The sequence below is a fragment of the Armigeres subalbatus genome, chromosome 1 (genome assembly GCF_024139115.2).
Source record: "Armigeres subalbatus isolate Guangzhou_Male chromosome 1, GZ_Asu_2, whole genome shotgun sequence".
Taxonomy (NCBI): Eukaryota; Metazoa; Arthropoda; class Insecta; order Diptera; family Culicidae; genus Armigeres; species Armigeres subalbatus.
The window spans coordinates 127,213,968-127,235,216 of record NC_085139.1 but is presented as its reverse complement, the minus strand read 5'-3'; the positions used below and the strand labels follow the sequence as shown (position 1 = coordinate 127,235,216).

General features: G+C 41.6%; 1 protein-coding gene across 1 annotated transcript in view; it reads right to left on the bottom strand.

Annotated features, from left to right (window-relative positions):
• LOC134205102 (uncharacterized) overlaps nucleotides 1–11,650 on the bottom strand; it is a 100,185-nt gene extending 88,535 nt beyond the window's left edge. Inside the window, exon 1 of the mRNA XM_062680028.1 lies at nucleotides 10,986–11,650. The gene's annotated coding sequence lies outside the window, so the exon portion shown is untranslated. The remainder of the gene's footprint in view (nucleotides 1–10,985) is intronic.
• Between the last annotated feature and the right edge of the window lie 9,599 nt (nucleotides 11,651–21,249).

The window sequence follows — 21,249 nt, the reverse complement described above, 5'->3', positions numbered from 1 at the left end:
GCAATTCATCGATACCGGTTGTTGTTAAACATAATAATGGAATACTACAGATTCGAAACGTTTTCGGGGTAATTGCCTTTCGGGGTATTGTCCCATTCGGGGTGATGGTTGGTGACAGTGCGCCAATTACCGAGGAATAACCCTTCTTAATTTGGCGTACAAAATTATGTCCCGTATTCTGTTTAACAGATTTTGACCACTTGAAGAGTCCTTCGTCGGCGAATACTAAGCAGGTTTTCGTGAGGGCCGATCAACGACGCATCAAATGTTTACCCTGAGATAAATTTTTGATAAATTCCGGGAGTACAACTTGCAGACACATCATCTGTTTATTGATTTCAAGGCGGCGTACGATTCAGTGAAACGGAATTAATTATGCAAATTATGCTTGAACATGGTTTTCCGGCGAAACTGATACGACTGATTCGTACAACGTTGGACGGATCGGAATCAAGTGTAAGGGTTGCGGATGAAATATCGACGTCATTTGTTACCTTAGATGGATTAAAGCAGGGTGATGCACTCTCGAATCTACTGTTTAATATAGTGCTCAAGGGAGCGATTAGGAGAGCTGGTGTGCAAAGAAGCGGTACCATTATCACAAAATCACATATGCTCCTGGGATTTACGGACGATATCGATATTATCGGGATTGATCACCGTGCCGTGGAAGAGGCTTTTGTGCCTTGTAAGAGGGAGACAGCGAGGATTGGACTCACGATCAATACCAGCAAAACGAAGTATATGGTCGCTGGCAATCATCGTGGGTTCATAAATGGTGGTGGTTTCGAAAGTGGTAGAATAATTGGTGTATCTTGAAACATTAGTGGCGTGCAATAATGATGTTACCCGCGAGATGAAAAGGCGTATTGCAGCTGCAAGCAGGGCTTATTACGGACTTCGTAACCAGCTTAAGTCCGATATTCTGCAAAAGAAGACGAAATTTGCGCTGTATACTACTCTGATCCTTCCGGTTGCTTTATACTGCCATGAAACATGGACGTTAAAGGAGGCTGATCGGAGAGCTTTCGGAGTGTTTGAGCGTAAGGTGCTGCGGTCCATACTCAGCGGTGAACAGGAGAATGGTATCTGGTGGCGTCGCATGAATCACGAGTTGTACCAGGTGTATAAATGGCTGGATATTATTAAGCTTATACAACACGGCAGACTAGGATGGGCTGGATACGTTGTTCGTATGTCGGAAGAACGTCAAGCGAAGATAATATTTTGTGGAGAACCGATGCCGCAGGCTTCGTGGAAGGCCGCGTACACAATGGCTTTTTGTAGTTGAAGAAGACCTGAGGCCGCTCAATGTTCAGGGTGACTGGAAGCGATTGGCCCAGGATCGAGTCCAGTGGAGAGGATACTTCATTCGGAGTAGGTTCATCGAAGAGCTGTAGCCCATCAAGTATTAAGTATCAAGTAAGTATGATCTGCAACAGTTTTGTTTTGACCTCTTGAGCAAATTTGTAGAAGACGGCAACTTTCTAAATCTTACGGATTCCAAAATATCTTACTTATATCAGCTTGAACAAGCTGGTGAGCACCAACCACGCAATTTGTATGAAAATCATGACTTGTTTGGAAGTTTTGAGGCTCCGAAAGGTCAATCTGAGGACAAATCGGAAATTTACATCTCAGACAAATCTTATAAAACGGGAAAATCTGTGAGTCCCAAAATTGTTCAAATCGGTTCACTAATGGCTGAGAAATGTGTATAGCGATTAGAAAATAAGATTCCAACTGTTTGGGAGGCTAGGTTGTTGAAGTGTTAAGGGGGTTTGCTTAGAAAACTGTACTGGTGCACGGTGGCTAAAATAGTGTTTTAGCGAGTGTATTTTATAGTACCTATAATAAGTCGATGCGCTTCTTTGGAGGTATTCAGCCTTTTTGCCAATCCCCCTAAAAGTGAGATGAAAAAATATTTTTTCCACTTTACAGCATGGAAGGTATACGTTTTCGCGAGAGTTGTAGCAAAAGCTCCACTGAAAATCTTTGTTGAAGACACCAAGTTCGTAATTTAATTATTTTTGGAGATTTATATCTTTATGCCAACAAGTATGTTGAACATGTTTGACGTATGCCCGGCATACAAGTATATGGAGACGCATGGTACATTGGTACATCAACAAGTTTTGTTTTGCATAGTACGAAATGGTTTTTGATGAAACGTTCCTCACAATCGTTTTCAACTTTGTTATTCAGGTATTAATTTAAAGTTCATTATTTGTACTTTGTTATGCGTATGAGATTGACTGCCATAATTTGTCTGTTGTCAAGTTGCAGATAATTCAAATATGACTGAAATATCCAATAAAACTGTTATATGTTTTTAGGTTGCAATAGCCACCAAACGGCATATTGCAATATTATCTCAAACTTCCTATAGCATGCAAAAAATGTAGAAATGAAAAGACACCATTACGCTAAATTGCATAATAAAGGTACTATTAAAAAAACGCGCTAAAAAAACGAATTCAGCCACTGTGTGGTGGTGCAATTGCTCGCCATTGAAAGTGGGTGAAAGAAAACCGTTTTTTTCAAGCTGAAAATTTTGAAAGGCGTTATGCCAAAACGTCCTGTTAAATAGAAAGTCTGTGTTTAGTTTTCTCCAAAAAACAATAACAAACTTAAGATATGAAAGTTTACGGTGACCCAAACTAAGTTGCCACAGTCTGTGGCCCACAGATAAGAAAGAAAGTGATGCTTGCTTGTCTGTCTTGGGACTTGTTGAAAGAAATTATTTTTTTAACGATTGAGGTTCTTTCACAAATTACGTAACGCTAAATTTGATGATTTTGGACCCGTATCTTCCCTCTCGTAACACTTTTTGTATGGAAGGATGTTTTTTTTATATGCCACGTAACGCTCAGCCTGGTCCCCTCCCGTTGCGTTATTTGTTAAAGGTCCCACACAGGTTTTTAATGAATTTAACATTAAGTGCTACAGATATGTGAACTTGGGCAGTGATTCATTGGTCCAATGTTAATATTATTCATCTGTCATTGTCATTGCTGATATTTTTTATTAATTACAGTAGTTTTGAGATAAGTCACTAAAAACGATATCTCCATACATCCATCTGACTTTAAAAAATGAACTTCTTTCAACATAACAGTTGCTACGTCTTCTTGGATCATAACAAATCGGTTTCATGTGTATTTTATTCTATTCCCACTCAAAATATCACCTTCAATCATCATTCGGCACCGGGTCCGAGTAGTGTGCACCTTTCTGGACAATTCGGAACGAGGTTCGGCATAGAGTTGTTCTCACCTCTGCCTCGTCCGCCCGGCAACCTACCGCTAACAACACTCACCCATCCTGCATTTGCACTCCGATGGTTATTTTTATGGTCATTGTTATTTTTTCCCGGCGTCGATAATGGTACCAATAAAAATAATAACAATTGTTTGACGATGCACGCTTGCGAACCTGGCTATAGTGGAAGCACGCGCGGCCCTGTGAAAAGGATTCGGAAAATTGCAAATTTATATCTCACCCAACGGGGACGAGTCGAGTCGTACCTATAACTGACCCTTCGGAAGTGCTAGCAATATATAGCGCTCCGCTTCATCACTCCGGAAGACAAACGGCGAAGGCTTATGGATCGATTGAAGCCACCTCGTCAGGGTGGTAGAATATAGTGGGGTAAAAGTTGCCTTCGGTGTTTGCATATCCAACGGAAAAAATATTAGTGAGTCGATGATTAAAATTAATCGGCGATTATTCCAAATCAAACAACAATATTTTGATTTGGATATTAAACACTGTTCGCAAAAAAATATTTTGTTAAGTTAACTACTAACTGCTTTCGATATTCAGTAGACTACGTTAGCTCCCTTTTCTAATAAGCTGTAGTTAAGGGTGAACTGAATTATAAATAGTTTGGCTATAAATTGTTATTTTTGCGTAAATTTATGACTAATAAATTACCGTAAACCTTTAAAACTAACACATATCGACAATTTACCGAAATGCCTTATGCCCGCTTTGTTTCAAGCCCCTGATTGCGGACCGAATTTTCTTTATTTTATTTTGATGCTTCAGTGATCAGAACTGTGGTGATTTTCTATGCTATGAATTGTCTGCCTTGCCGTGGAAATAATGAACGATATCCGTTTGTAAATATATCGTTTGGTTTTTGTGGTGGTGTGCCCCATTTCACGCTTTATAAATTGTGGCAGTCAATCCGTACGACGATTGTTTATTGATGGCTGATACGATTGCGAGAAATTCTTTTGTTTATTTGTACAAAGAGAGAATCACTATGAAGCAATTCTTTATTGATTGAGTGATTTTGGAGGGCCTTAAATTTATTTATTTATGAAAATTTATTCCGCTCTCAATGCAATTGGACGATGTTTTTCCAGCGAACAATTTAATGACTCTATTCAGATATCTGTATGTGAGTATCACTTAGGTTAAAATGATTACCATTGAGTTGCCTTTATCACGTGCTCCATTCATCGTGTACCTGTGAAGAAATCTATAAATATTTTGAAGCAAACTCTTTGAGCTCGTGAAATACTACGATGAGCCTTTTTAATGAGGAATAAATGTTGTTTTCAAATGAAGACTGAGGAGAAAATCATAGAATACGGTTATAAATTACAAGCACCACTACCACTTTGCCCAGAAATCCGTATTCGCGCATAATCTGCCATGACTAATCTATATCGATTATGCTTTTGTAAAACGTTTATATTTTTAGAGACACCGACGACATCGTGGTTGAACACATGTCAAGCTACCAACCGTATCTCTATTGTTTAAAATTTTGTAATTTATTGTTAATATTGATTTATTTATGGAAATTTTGTATTTTTTTCCGTGGAACATTTTGATTTCTTTATGGATTTTTTGTTTTTAAAAGTATTAAATTATTTTGGTTCTGTGGAAAATTCTCGGTTGTTGGGATTGTACACAAAGATCTGATTCTTTCTTACTTTTAATTAGATTTAGAAATTGATTTTCTTTTCATTAACTTTCATCAACATAGAAATTGCTTATATTGAGCATTAAACAAACTTATTTTTAAGTTTTCAAAATTTATTCTATTAGAATATCAAAAGCATTTGTTCAACTTTGAAAAACCATTACGCAAGACAAATTGCTGCTACAGATTCGCACCCAACCGGTCATTGTTAGATTTGTCTACAATTCTATATAACAGCGGTTCTCAACCTGAGGTACATGCACCCCTGGAGGTACCTTCTCTGGTCTGCATAATGGCGGATATTGTATTGAACTTCAAATTTTTTTGAAAACTGCCTTGATTTTCAATTTTACCACAGCTGTCTGTGATACAATTGCACATAATGATTTATTTATTTATTCAGACTTAGACCGAAGTGGCCTGTGCAGTATATAAGAGTCTTCTCCATTCGGCTCGGTCCATGGCTACACGTCGCCAACCTCGCAGTCTACGGAGGCCCACTGCCCACTTGCCCACTGTGCACCTCGCCTTCTTGGATTCGTTGGATCGTTGTCGAGAACCATTTTCACCGGGTTACTGTCCGACATTCTAACTACGTGCTTGGCCCACCGCAGTCGTCCGATTTTCGCGGTGTGAACGATGGATGGTGCTCCCAGCAGCTCATGTAATTCGTGGTTCATTCGCCTCCTCCACGTACCGTCCGCCATCTACACCCCACCATAGATGATACACAGCACTTTCCTTTCAAAAACTCCATGTGCGCGTTGGTTCTCCACGAGCATCGTTCAGGTCTCGTGTTCGTAGAGGACTACCGGTCTAATGAGCGTTTTGTAGATAGTCAGTTTGGTACGGCGGCGAACTCTATTCGATCGAAGCGTCTTGCGGAGTCTAAAGTACGTATGATTTCCAGCCACTATGCGTCTCCAAATTTCTCTGCTGGTATCATTTTCGGCAGTCACCAGTGAGCCCAAGTACAACCTCGATTTCGTCACCACCGATGCACACTCGCGGTGGGTGGCTCACATTGTCTTCTCTTGAACCTTTTTCTGTCATGTACTTCGTCTTCGACATGTTGATGACTAGCCCGATCCACTTAGCCTCCCCCTTCAGTCTGATGTAGGCTTCCTCCATCGTCTCAAAGTTACGTGCCATAATATCTATGTCGTCCGCGAAGCCAAATAGCTGGACGGACTTAATGAATAATATTTTTTATAATTAAAAATTAAAATTTGTTAAATTGTTAAAAAATTGTTTTGTAATTAAATAATTAAAAAAATGTTTCACTCGTGTTAATTCCTGCTCTCGTATTACCGCCTTCAAAACGATATTGAATAGCAGACACGAAAGACCATCACCTTGCCGTAACCCTCTGCGCGTTTCGGAGGGACTCGAGTGTGCCCCTGAAACTCGAACTACGCACATCACCCGATCCATCGTTGAATTGATCAACCGTGTCAGGTTATCCGGAAATCCGTGTTCGTGCATGAGCTGCCACAGCTGGTCCCGATCGATTGTATCATATGCGGCTTTGAAGTCTAAGAATGGATGATGCGTGGGCACGCTGTATTCATAGCATTTCTGCAGTACTTGGCGAATGGCGAACACGTGGTCCGTGGTGGAGCGTTCACCCATAAAACCCGCCTGGTACTGTCCCACGAACTCTCTTGCAATTGGTGCTAGTCGACGGCATAAAATTTGGGAGCGTGCCTTGTAGGCGGCGTTCCGCAATGTGATTGCGCGGTAGTTACTACAATCCAGCTTATCGCCCTTTTTGTAGATGGGACACACGACACCTTCCTGCGACAAAACTTCCTCCTCCTAAATCTAGGTAATGACCCAGTGCAGCGCTCTAGCCAGTGCCTTACCATCGTGTTTAAATAGCTCTCCTGGTAGTTGGTCAATCCCAGGGCTTTGTTGGTCTGCAGCCGGCCAATCTCCTCCTGGATTTCTTGGAGATCCAGAGCTGGTGAAATTACGTCCTGCGCGCGTTCCTCCAGGTTCATCACCATACCTCCATCTTCGTCTGCCACATCGCCATTCAGGTGTTCTTCGTAGTGTGGCCGCCACCTTTGGATCACCTCACGCTCGTTCGTAAGAAGGTTCCCGTTTATGTCCTTACACATATCAGGCTGTGGCACGTGACCCTCACGTGAACGGTTCAACTTCTCATAGAACTTTCGTATGTTATTAGCGTGGTACAGTTCCTCCGTCTCTTCACAGTTTTGATCTTCCTGCTGGCCCTTTTTCCTCCGGGAAATCAAGTTTTGTCTGTTCCGCGCCCGTTTATATCGTGCTTCGTTCTGCATTCTTCTCTTCCACTAACTGCTCACATTCGCCGACATACCAGTCGTTTATCTGATCCGGGGGCACCGTGCCAAGTGCAACGGTTGCGGTGCTACCGATGGCGGATCGAATATCTCTCCAGCCATCTTCAAGAGACGCTGCGCCTAGCTGCTCTTCCGTTGGGAGTGCCACTTCCAGCTGCTGCGCGTATCCTCGGGTTAGTCTACCGTCTTGTAGCCGCGGCATTCGACTTCGACGCGTGTTGTACATCGTCGAGAGTTTTGAGCGCAGGCATACTGCAACGAGGTAGTGGTCGGATTCAATATTCCCACTGCGGTAAGTGCGTACATGTCGTGATGTCGGAGAAGAATTTACCGTCGATTAGAACGTGGTCGATTTGGTTTTCCGCTAGTTGGTTAGCTGATCTCCATGTGGCCTTGTGGACATTTTTGCGGGGAAAGAAGGTGCTTCGGACTATCATTCCGCAGGATACTGCGAAGTTTATTTTTGTGTCCCATCTCACACCGGGACTTGGGCTTGTGCGCTTTGAGCGGCACATGGTCGCTTTGATGGGGTTCTTGCGGATGCATGCAGCTTTTTACAGGAGTTTAACAAGGCCGACTGTCACATCCTAGGCAAGCCCCACAACTCGCAGATGGCCTGGGGAGCAATCGTCAAGCCCTTGGACATAATCCCTGCTGCCCCCAAATTGCACATAATGAGCTAGTTGAATAATTCACAGTGTCTATTTCTAAAAGCAACTACCGTCCGATGGGGCTTGTTTTGGAACTTTGAGAGTTCCTTTTATAATAACAAAGTGGAGCAAAACGCGGGCTTTCTTCGTAATTAAGGCTTTGTCATCCACAGCACATTTTGGCACATTGGTGATTGAAATCCGATAGTTCTTTTTTTGTTAGAAAACCATGTGGCCGAGTCGTGACCGGAAAGATACCAAAATATTTGCACATAACACAAAATTCTTGTATTAAACATCAGTGTCTCAGTTCTAGTGTTTAAAAATATCAAACTATGACAACCATCGGACCATAACTGGATTCAGAAACAATGTGAAGTGGAAGGTACCGCGAGATTACGAAATCCGTACACCTAAATCCATCCACCGTATGCTCTACATGTATAATAGAGGGTGTTTAAAGTAATTAATTGATAAACAATTTATCTTATTCTGTTCAAATACTTGACAATAAACGTTTTGGTCATTGATTTAAAAAGTAGGCACAAATCAAAAACAAATCGACACTCAGTAATCGTAATCTGTCAAATCTACAAAAAAATAAAAGCCTGTGAACAGATTTATATTTTTTTGAATTTTTTCGCCAATTTTTTATAATCCAAGTATCTTAAAACTTTGATGAAATGTTGACATTTTCATCAGTACAGATCATTGAGCATATTTATGGCTTTGTGCTGTGAAAACAAATGAAAGCATTTAGTCATTGTTATGGAAAGTTGTTCAAATTTTGCGTGGCCAATAAAAAAAATCTTTAGGGAGCTCAAAACATACAAACCGCCCTGCAGAATAAATAAAGCTGTCAATCCAAAAAATAACTCACCTTATAAAGGTCATTTGTCTAGAGGATCCATACTAAAAAATACGCTAGAACAAAACTACTTTAGTATTAGTTTAGTACTAGTTTAGTTCCCCTAAAGTAAAATCAGCGCAGTATTAGATTAAGAACCAACCATATGAGTAAAATGGGCAATTAGCGCCAACTCAACAAAGGCAACACAATTCTAAATAAATGAGATATCAGCTGACTTATTTAATCAATGAAATTGAAGTTGAACAATCAAATTGGTCACGATTTGAAATTTGTCCGTTAATTTTAACATTTTTACCATGTGAATTGCCATATAAATAAATTAAATTTCAATTGACTTTTAAATCACAACCAAGTTTTCTGAAACATTATTTAAATTTGATTTATATTACTCAGAATTCACTTCACAGCATTACAATTTCAGATTCCCAATCAAAAACCCAGGAATTTTTAAATAAAAAAGCATCAAAAACAGAAAACTTCCAAAGACACCGAAAACCGTACACCTAAGCACTTCAATATATTTATGTAGGGCAGCAAATTAAAATTTCCATGAAGAATTAGAAATTTTTCATAAAAATAAAGAAAATTGCCAATAAAGAAATTAGGGTGTGAGCCCTAAAATGCAAAAGTTTTAAAAACAATTAAGAATTTTTCACAAAACAATAAGAAATTAGCACTTTCGAAGGCAAAATTGCAATTATAAAAAAGAATTTTCCATAAAAAATCAAAACGTTAAAAATAGAAAAATGATCAGTTTTATTGCTTTCTTTAAGGAAATTTTCTTATTTTTTATTGCTGTTTATTGATTGTTTGTGTTTAATTTTTTGTGAAAAAAAATTGTGGGAATTTTAATTGCTTATTATTAATATTGATTTATTTATAGAAATTTTGTATTTGTTCCTATCCGTAATATCAAAGTTCGGAGATAAAACCAATGCCTAATTGATTCTAGAAATTTTAATTTATGTCTCAAACGATTTTTGAAGATTCCAAAAGACACGATACGATAGGTATCCCATTTTTAGCATTTGGTTTTTTTTTTTAATTTCATTTTTTTTCTTTTCAAAATCACCAAAAATGATCGGCAATTAATTTTGAAATTCTATCTTTGAATATCGAACAGTTCAAATATATTTTTGGATTAAAGTTAAGTAAAGTAAAAAAAAATGTCAATAATCATTTTGAATCGTAAGTTTTCTGGTGCATTTGCACGCAACTTAAGAATTACGCCACAATTCCGGTTAAAGTTTGAATTACCAGAAAAAAATCTTAAGGGGTACCTCAAGCAATGGCAAAGCCTCAAGGGGTACCACTCATCAAAAAGGTTGAGAACCACTGCTGTATAAGAACCTACTGAAACTGGGCATATGCGAAATTGTTAGATTCTTATACAAAAAATGTAAGCTATCATACAAATATTGTTAGAAAAGCTTGCAAAATTGTAATATTTGTATAAGAATCTAACAATTTCACATATCCCCAGTTCTCATACAGATTTTGATAGGTTCTTATACAGAATTGTAAGCAAATCTAACAATCACCGGTATAGTGCAAATATGTACCAAAATTCAATCTAATACGTTCGAACCCTCGTAGGTGCAGTGGTACATATGTTCGACTCGACGAGGATCAAGGTTGGGTAGCTTTTTCATTTCAGCATGTGAACTTTAAACATAAATATAACTCTCGATAGCACCTTTTGTTTTAAAAGAGTAACTCATTTTTAGTACAAAAGATGCAATGCATTTCCCTTTCCTACTTTGTATTTTTATCTTAGTTCTTTCTGTGTTTCACGTTATACCAAAACGATTCCTGTTGTTATAACCTTCCACACAATCCCAAAACCTCCCGTGGCACCTATGAGAGGTCGAAGAATTCTCTGCATCTTTCTTAAGTAGGTGTCCAACAAATCATCCTTCCCTTTCCTCAGGATTCGCAAGGACGTGGCCAGGATCTCGACTATTGGAGAGTACATTGCCTCCATCTAAGAGTTAGTGATTAGTCCCAAATCAATATCTGTGGTAACGGATGAAAGTGATGCTACTCTTATACAATAATCTTGGCTTGTACCACCTACGAATTTGTGCGAACTGCTAAATGCTAATGCTAATGCTAAAAGATGCAATGCATTTTTGAGTGAATTTTCTTATATTTTTGAATGATTGCTCTGACATTATCAAAACAATATAATGACTCACCTATTACTGTTAGTATAGTCTCCCTATTATATATACCAACAGATCTTTTACTTGTATTCACCATATGGCTTTGCGTTGTAACGCAACTGAATGTTGTTCAATTATCTATGCACTACTTGCGTGGATTCACTTTCACTGATGGATGGTGCGGTTAATGCCCGTAGTACACTGCAGATTTATTCGAGCGTTCGCATTCGTGTGCAGCATCCGCAGCACTTAGCAAACACTCATGACAATCTAATTCAATAACTGTCTCGTTGTGGTTTCCGTCGCATTTCTACTGCACCCCGCAAAACCGATTTTTATCACATTCGTTCTTTATTACGGATTGGTTGCCGAAAGCTGCTGTTCCAGCACGCAATTGGACCAGATTAGAGCGTGTTTCGCATTCACTATGTACGCTAGGTCCGTAGTCGCCAAGGGATAGGTAAGTGGCTTTCTCTGTGTTTCGCAGAATCTAAAAAAACACACTGAGCAGTTGACCTGCCGCACGTCCGAAGAAGAATGCAATCTGTTTTCTACAGATCGCAGAGAAACAAATTGTCTATTTCTACACTTTCAGTAACACAATTTCAATATAGATACTGAAAAGCTTTCTAGTTGGATTAGATCACTAATAAGTAACGCTAGTTATGGTCACTCCCAAAGTTGAACCAACCGAAGACCACTACCGTCAGAGTAGAACTGTTTGAAGCTAGAGAGCTGCGACATTCGTTCTCGTTGTCGAAATGGGGTGTAGCGTGTGGCGATATTGCTTTCGATGTACGGTGGTACGGGGAAGTTTCCGTCGATAAGAGCCAGCTGATAAGATATATCAACTGAATCGATGATAAGTTTAATGGGTTTGGATTGCTAGGTGTAGTGGCGAATGTATTTGGAAGATTAGTCAACAGCTGCAATACATTGAATTTGTGTAGATAATGGCGTCAGATTTTCACGTTTGTTTTTATCAATTCGTATTTTATCAGACAGATTATTATTTCTTTATTAAACATTTTCGATTTCATTGATAATACTTGTTAGACTTAAATTCAGATTAAGCGTTTTTTTTTATTTTTCTTAATTTTTACAGTGAAGATACAGAAAAGTTATTGTTCGCTATGTTTTCACAACTCTCAAATTAAGGTCACTCCTCACGGAATCCATATTTCAAACTGCTCGCGTTTTAAGGGGCACACCACTCGATACGGAAGCAATGCGCAACTGTCATTTTTATTATTTCACGCATGCTGCGACGCAGCAAAGCTAAATCAACAAAAATCACAGTTGTGCGCCGCCTCCGTATCGAGTGGTGTGCCCCCAAAAACGCGAGCACTTTGAAACTTGGATTCCGTGAGGAGAACAACCCATAGACGAGCTAGAGTTACACAGCCATACCCGATCAAGAATGCATAACAAAATTATAACAAGGGGAGTTATTTATTTCAGAAAAATATTGTAACAAAATGTGTTATAAATTTTGCTGGTTAATTGTTAAAATAACAAAAATTATATCAAAAATGCTTCTAGTCGTAACATAATTAAAACAGAGGTTGATACCTTCATATCAACATTATAACAAACGTTGATATGATTTTTCTGTACAAAAATCTTCTTTCAAGGTAATTGCCTTCATCGCGGATAGAAATCTGGTACGCTACCACGCCGGATTTCCATCCATAATGTAGGCAATTAACTTTGATCCAGCTATGTATTAATATCGAGCGGGTTCAAGTTATACTGAAGGTGATTACCTCCGATTTTTTTCCAATGTCTGCAAAAAATGTAGGCAATTATTTTGTGAAAATTTTCATAACTAATGTTGTTATAATTTTGATATGAAATATAACTGACCGAAGACACATTTTTATCGAATTATCTAATTATAACACACGTTGTTTTGAATAACAACAATTGATACAATTGAGTTATAACTTTGTTATGCATTCCTGATCGGGTAGGGTAATCTCTCATATTTATTGTGTTTAAAATGGCCATAACAAAACTAGATCTAAAATTATGTAGGTTAGACGGAAAAAGTGTCGAAATAATAGATAGGAAGGTAGGAAAAACCAAAATTTTCCTCATTTTAATGAAACATCTATTATTTTGGCGAGGCAAAACGCCCTAGTGGGATCAACCTAAAATGTATTATGCATCTCCATGCACTATTCATACCAAAATGCTGGATCGCCGACGCGTGGTGTATTGTTCCCTAAGAGTTGCCAGCTAAAAGGAGTTTTGCCTCACGAGTTTACCGGCAACGAAATATCACCACTTGTTTTAAATGTGAATATTATATATATGATTGAGATTTTCTACAATTTTAAGATGACATAAGCTAGTTTTATTGCTCAACTATTGTTTGGTATAAAAATACCCATGAAAATGGTAACAGTTGAGACATGAAAGTAGTCTTTGCTTAGCGAGGGCATATTGTCCCTCCTTCCTCTAACTTTTGTTCATCTGCTGGTGTTATTCTAAAAGAGGCACGTTTTGCGACAATGGAACATATAATTGTTCAATCAAAGTTATTGCCTATTTCCGGGGATTAAACCACCCGACTTGGACGTTAATTTACAATGTTATGGAAACTCATATGTGAATATGTACGTTATGTGGAAGATATTGATTTGAAAAATGTATTGGAGGTAACCACTTTCCCTTCGATGGGACTCGAACCCATGACCCTACAGTACGCTAGACTGGTGCTTTAACCAACTAAGCTACGAAGGACCTCCGTCGGCCTTCGCAACCTAGCACATACACATGTGGAAGTATTGGCTTGAGAAATGGATTGCGAGTGATTTGACTATGCGTCCAATTTGGGAATCTCGAGCTCGTTCAGTAGCCGCTAGGTTGCGAAGGCCGACGGAGGTCCTTCGTAGCTTAATTGGTTAAAGCACCAGTCTAGCGTACTGTAGGGTCATGGGTTCGAGTCCCATCGAAGGGAAAGTGGTTACCTCCAATACATTTTTCAAATCAATATCTTCCACATAACGTCTTCCACCACAGTTGCAACTATATTGCCACCAACAAATTTTATATTTTTCTGTTTATTAACAAGAGCTATACTCATTATTTCCCATGTAGTGGATATATTTGCTACCTAGTAACACCCCAAATGAATTTTAGCACTAAAAAAATTGAATTGTCAATTTGAGAATAGTTTTTTTTACGAACAGATCGTAAGTTTCGAGTGGAAGAAGGATTTTCAGTTATAATTCGTTATAAAAACGACAAAGATATATTTTTCCCATTGGTATTAATTATTTTGAATCTCCTGTGTTAGATTATGGCGTGATTAGCATGAAGAATGCTTTGCCTTTCTTGTATATTTGGTTTTTGGTTTTTGGATATTGCCACCAGTGTTTCCATGTTTTTAGAGCTGTTTAATGTATAACAAACATACATTTCACAAGCAGCACAAGTCAAGTGAAACTGGCTACAGCAACCTAATTGTGACTGAATCCAGTCACATATAAGTTACTGTGATCTGTGTGCAACATGTGTGCTGCTCGGGTTGAGTTTAATACCATGTAAACATTGTGTCTTGTTGTTTTTGTTAACTTTTTGTTTAGATTCGTCTGTCTTATAAAGGGTTGATCATTTTAGCATGTGGGAGTTAGCCTAGTGGACCATTTGAATTTCATTACACATTTATTGAATTTCAAGAAATTAATGTCAATAGACTTTTGTTAATGCCTTTAACAGCTTTTTCTGCACCATGCATAAAACATGTGTATTCCATTCTAGAATATGATTATGTCATCTTCATTTTTTTATTTTCATAAATAGTTTTATTTCATCGTCATGAATTAAAATATTTATATTTTTGAGAATGAAGATAATGTCATTTACGTATAATATAAATAAAAGAGGGCCGATTTTGATCCTTTCGAGAGCTCTTTCACGAGCTTGGGACTGTCCTCCGTGTGGCCAATATCCCCAGAAACAAACCCGGATGTCAGAATTCCACTTGTCTTTCGAAATGCTGCAGTTTGATACCCGTATTACCATAAATTGTGACATTTTGAAAATGGCAGAAAACAGTTTTCTATAGCAATGCAATAATGGCAAGGATTTTGCAGTTGCACATTTGTTTTGGTTAATAATTCCCCAATTTTTTCTACTTTTACTCAAACAATTTATTCAAATGGGATGGCAAACAATTTATTCAAATTCAGATGGCAGCAGAAATGAACCAATAATGGGGAGTTGAGTAGATATTTAGTAGATAGATTTAGTGGATAGATAGTAGATAGTAGCTGTATTCAATTCGCCCGCAGGTGTCAAAGCGTCCATGGTTCAAAAAATTAGATATGGGACGAGACATCATTCAAACCATGTGTCGCCTAATGTCCAATCACTGCACTTTAAATACGCATCTTTTCAAAGTGGTGGTCTCGGATTGCAATCTCTGTTTTCGCGGATTAGATTACCAGGATGTCGATCATGTCGTGTGGGCGTGCGATGAGCATCGTGGCACTAACTGAACATCTCCGGGTCCGAGAAAAACAACTGATGGATATTGGTAAAATGTTGGCCGTGAGTACATGTCCCTTGTTTATCAATTTTTGAAAACTGCTGATGTAATCAAAGTCTGCCCATCCCCTTGTCTGTCATACCCCATCATGCATGTCTTCCTCTTGTTGTCCATTTCAATGTCTGTCGGTAATTCTTTCCGTATGTCTTCCTCTTGTTGTTGTCTCTCAAAAAATAGTTTGTTTGTCCCATTACAGACGTGACACATCTCCAAGAATGTCAACTATATGAACATCAACATTGTAATTAATTACGCACCCTAAATTTCCTTCCTTTCCTATTGTATTATTGTATTCCCTAAACTCGACCAAATCGCGAGTCTTTCGGTTTCCAAAAACTAACATTAGTGTATAAGAATCATGGAAAACTGTATTGAAAAACATGATTTCGGCTCCGTAACACTTATCGGCAAACGAGTCTTTCAAATAAACGATAGATAAAAAAATCAAATTGTAGCTTCCTAATATTTTGGAAACTACTTATATCTTTGGAGATTTTTTCAGAAACCAATAGGATATAAACAATTTTAAATATAAAAATGGCAAATAAAAAAAACCCTGATAAATCTACCTAGCGATGTTGACGCCTTTCTCGAGCAAAAAAAAACTAAAAAGTATGAGTGAGTGTTTTTTAGCGTGTTTTGCACATAGAAAATAGTATTTTGGGCATAACTCCTGATCCCATAGTCCAATTTGGCTAATTTTCAATAGTAAACAATGGGACAGGATTCTCAGTCGAATGAAACTTGTTGCGAGTAATTCGACCAATGCTAAGTTCCAAAAAGTGTGTCTACAAAATTTTGTACACATACACACATACACACATACACACACACATACATACACACAAACAGGGCTGGGGGCAGCAGGGACTTTGTCCAAGGGCTTGACGACCCCTCCCCATGGCCACTGCGAGTTAGGGGGCCTGTCTAGGATGTGGTGGGGTTTGACAGTGGGCTCTGTTGATCCTCTATAAAAAGCTGCATGTGTCTGCAAGCAGGCCCTATCACAGCGACCGTGCGCCGCTCAAAGCACACAAGCCCAAGAGGAGTGCCAACCGGCACATCAGGATTCATACCAGTAAGATCCTGATTATGGTATACTGGTCACGGCAAACGACATTGGGCGATTCTCGGTTTATGGATAGGACTAGGCGTATATGGGCTGACAGTCGAGCTATTCTGTTTCCTGAGTAAAAAAGAGTGACATCTTCTTGAAATGGCAAGCAGGCTAATGGTTCGTCTGCCTCCGTCCCGATAAACAACCTGGCAGGCCTCCGGTAACGCTCAAAACCTGTCACCTATACCGGTGGGTAGTAGGTTCAGATGCACCATTCCTGATTTACACCGATCCGGCTCTGAACACGGTGTTATAAGGCACCGGAGTCAACCCTTGCATGGACCTCACTGTTTACAAAGGCACCCATGGGATCATAAGAGGCGACTATCTACAACAGGTAGAGATAACGGCCCGGAGGGGACCCTTTAACATGGAAACAAATTCTACAAACAACGAAGGAGCAGGCGGGCGAATGTTTTCGCAAAGAGTGGGAAGCTGCAGCGATCTCCAGTGATGTCGCAGGCAGCAGTAGCGAGTACCAGTAGTACGGCCAAGACTGCTGAGTACCAGGCAGGCCAACAGGAGCTAGGATCCGGGAATAGGGTGTCCACCCAAAAATCGGAAAGTAGTGCTACTCAGGAGGAGCTACAATTCGGGAGGTCCAACCTGATGGAGGTGCGGAAGCGAGTCAACGAGCTTTATGACTTCGTGAAGGACAAGCACAATGTTCACACGAAGATCAAGCTTCTAGTGACAAGCATTAAGTCCGCCGTTAAAGCAGCCGAACACGAACAGATCGCGCTGAAAAAGAAAGCCGAAGCAGCTGAAAAGGTGCTGAAAGATGCGGCGGAGCATACAGCAGTTGAGACACAGCAGGCACCCAAAAGTCCCCGAACCACTCGCACGGAAAAACGAGGAAGGGACGTGCAAGACTTTGCCAGCGTTCTGAAGGAACGTGTCAAGGATGGTGAGTGGCAGACCGTGGAAAACCAGCGGGAGAAGAGGAAGCAGCAGAAGGAGAATGTGGAAAAGAGGAAGGAACAGAAGAAACAAGAAAAACGTCGTTCTCCTCGGGAGAGAGTTAAAGGTGATGCCCTGATCGTAGAAGCGAGCGATAAAACGTCGTACGCAGCGATCCTGAAGAAAGTGAGAGAGGACCCGGAGCTAAAAGACTTGGGTGAGAAAGTGGTGAGAACTAGGCGTACCCAGAAGGGGAGTTGCTGTTCGAGCTGAAGAAGGATCCCACGATCAAGAGCTCGGCCTTCCGGGAGCTCATTGCCAATTCATTGGGCAGTGACGGTAACGTAAGAGCTCTAACGCAGGAAGCAGTGGTCGAGTGCAGAGACCTGGACGAGATCACGACGGAAGACGAACTGAGGGATGCACTGGTCTCACAATGCAAGCTGGGGGAAGTGCAAATGACGGTTCGACTGAGGAGAGCGTACGGTGGCACACAAGTAGCAGCGATACGACTACCAGCAGAGGCTGCCAACCAAATGGTGGAGGCGGGCAAGGTAAAAGTAGGATGGTCGGTGTGCCCGTTGAGATTCGCCCCACGAGTCACCAAGCAGATGGAGCGATGCTTCAAATGCATGGCGTTTGGCCACCAGGCGCGAAACTGCAAAGGCCCGGATAGATTCGGTCTATGTAGGAAATGTGGTGAAGAAGGACACGTTGCTAGGGACTGCACGAAGCAACCAAGATGCCTGCTCTGCAAACCGGAGGACGGAAACGACCATACGACGGGTGGCTTCCAATGCCCTGCATACAAGAAGGCGATGGCGGGCCGGGATTAATGGAGATCATCCAGTTGAATCTCAATCATTGCGACACCGCACAGCAACTGTTGTGGCAGTCGACAACAGAAGCAATGTGTGACGTGGCAATTATTGCTGAACCGTATCGGATCCCTCCTGACAACGGCAACTGGGTGGCGGATTGCAGCTATCCAAGTGATGGGCAAATTCCCTATTCAAGAAGTGGTAGACAGCTCAAGCGAAGGTTTCGTTATCTCCAAAATCAACGGGATCTTCGTGTGTAGCTGCTACGCACCTCCAAGATGGACTTTGGAGCAGTATAACCGGATGCTGAACTCACTCACGGAGAAGCTGATCGGCCGAAAACCGGTAATCATAGGAGGCGACTTCAACGCTTGGGCAGCGGAGTGGGGAAGCAGGCTGACTAACCCCAGAGGTTACAGTTTGCTGGAGTCGTTGGCAAAGCTGGACGTCAGGCTGTGCAACGAAGGTACCGTTAGTACATTTCGCAGAGATGGCAGGGAGTCCATCATCGACGTCACGTTCTGCAGTCCGTCGCTGGTGAGGAACATGAACTGGAGAGTTAGTGAGGACTATACACATAGTGATCATCAGGCGATCCGGTATTGTGTTGGAACACGAATGCCGACGGTACGGCGAGAGATTAGGAATAGCGGGCGAAAATGGAAGGCGAAGGACTTCGACAAAGATCTTTTATCGAAGCACTCCGAGCGGACAGCGGCGCTACAAATCTAGATGCAGACGAGCTGACAGAAACTCTTGCGAGGGCATGCGATGCGACGATGCCAAGGAGACTGGAGCCAAGGAAAAGCCGGCGGCTAAATTACTGGTGGAACGATACTCTTGCTAGCCTTCGTGCTGCGTGTCTCAGAGCCAGAAGACACTTTCAGAGAGCAAGGTCTGAAACAGTCAGAGAGGAGCGTAAGATAATCTTCCGTGAAGCTAGATCGGCCTTCAAACGGGAGATTAAAGTCAGCCAATCCAACTGCTTCAAGGAGTTGTGCCGAGAAGCTGACGCTGATCCTTGGGGCAACGCTTATCGGGTCGTAACAGCGAGGATCAGGGGTCCAGCGACGCCAGCGGAAATGTGTCCGGACAAGCTGAAGATCATCGTTGATGGTCTCTTCCCGCAGCATGATTCTACGATGTGGCCACCTACACCGTACGTAGATGAAGACGGAGTAACCATTGCAGGTATGCAAGTCTCCAACGACGAGCTGTCATCAGTGGCGAAAGGTCTGAAGATGAAGAAAGCTCCGGGTCCGGATGGAATTCCAAACGTGGCTCTAAAAACTGCGATACTGGCGTTTCCAGATTTGTTTAGGATGGTGCTGCAGAAATGCCTAGCAGATGGTAACTTTCCGGATAGGTGGAAGATCCAGAAATTAGTGCTGCTGCCGAAACCAGGGAAACCGCCGGGGAATCCAGCATCGTATAGGCCCATATGCCTGCTGGATACACTGGGGAAGCTTCTGGAAAGGATTATCCTTAATCGGCTGACGCAGTTCACTGAAGGCGAGACCGGCTTATCGGAAATGCAGTTCGACGGTGGACGCAATCAGGACGGTCATTGAAGTTTCAGAGAAAGCGGCCAAGAAGAAGAGGCGCGGCAATCGATTCTGCGCTGTAGTAACGATTGACGTCAAAAACGCTTTTAACAGTGCCAGCTGGGAGGCTATCGCCGCAGCGCTGCACGGTATGCGGGTTCCTGACTACTTGTGTAGAATCATTGAAAGTTACTTCCAGAACCGGATCCTGGTTTACGAAACGAATTCGGGGCAGAAGTCGATTAGGGTTACCGCAGGTGTTCCGCAAGGTTCCATTCTAGGCCCGACGCTGTGGAACATTATGTATAACGGAGTTCTAAAACTGAAGTTGCCCAAAGGCGTGAAGATTTTCGGATTTGCGGATGATGTCGTTCTAACGATAACCGGAGAGTCGCTGGAAGAGGTAGAAATGCTGGTGGCGGAGACGACCGACGCAGTTGAAAACTGGATGAATGGAGTCAAACTGCAGCTTGCTCACCACAAAACAGAAGTGATGCTGGTTAGCAACTGCCGCGAGATCCAGCGGATCCAGCTTACCATAGGAGGGCACAACATACCGTCCGTGCGGGCTTTGAGGCATCTAGGAGTGATGATCGACGACCGGTTGAATTTCAACACCCATGTAGACTATTCCTGCGAAAAGGCATCTAAAATGGTCAGTGCGTTTGCAAGGATCATGCCGAACGTGGGTGGTCTTAAAAGCAGCAGTAGGCGTCTTCTGGCAGCAGTAGCATCCTCGATACTGAGGTACGGAGCTCCAGCCTGGGGAGCTGCGCTCAAGACGAAACGTAACCGCAGAAAGTTGAACAGCGTGTTTCGCCTAATGGCCGTTCGAGTCGCGAGTGCGTACCGAACCATTTCCTCGGAGGCAGTTTGCGTTATCGCAGGGATGATTCCAATCTGCATAACCCTAGCAGAGGATATCGAGTGTTACCAACGGAGAGATACCAGAAATGTGAGGAAGACGGTGAGACTGGACTCTATGGTGAAGTGGCAGCAGGAGTGGGACAATGCGGATAATGGAAGGTGGACCCACCGGCTCATCCCCAATGTGTCGACGTGGGTGTATAGGGAGCATGGAGAGGTGAACTTTTACCTCACACAGTTCCTTTCCGGACATGGCTGTTTCCGTCACTATCTGCATCGGTGTGGCCATGCGTCATCGCCATCCTGCCCGGCGTGTATCAACATAGAGGAGACTCCAGAACACGTGGTATTCGATTGCCCAAGGTTTGCGGAAGTACGTAGAGGAATGCCTGCCCTACGGGCGGACAACATCGCAGAGCGAATGTGTCGCGATGAGGGTACGTGGAATGCAGTAAGCAGAGTCGTGACGCAAATACTGTCAGAGCTGCAG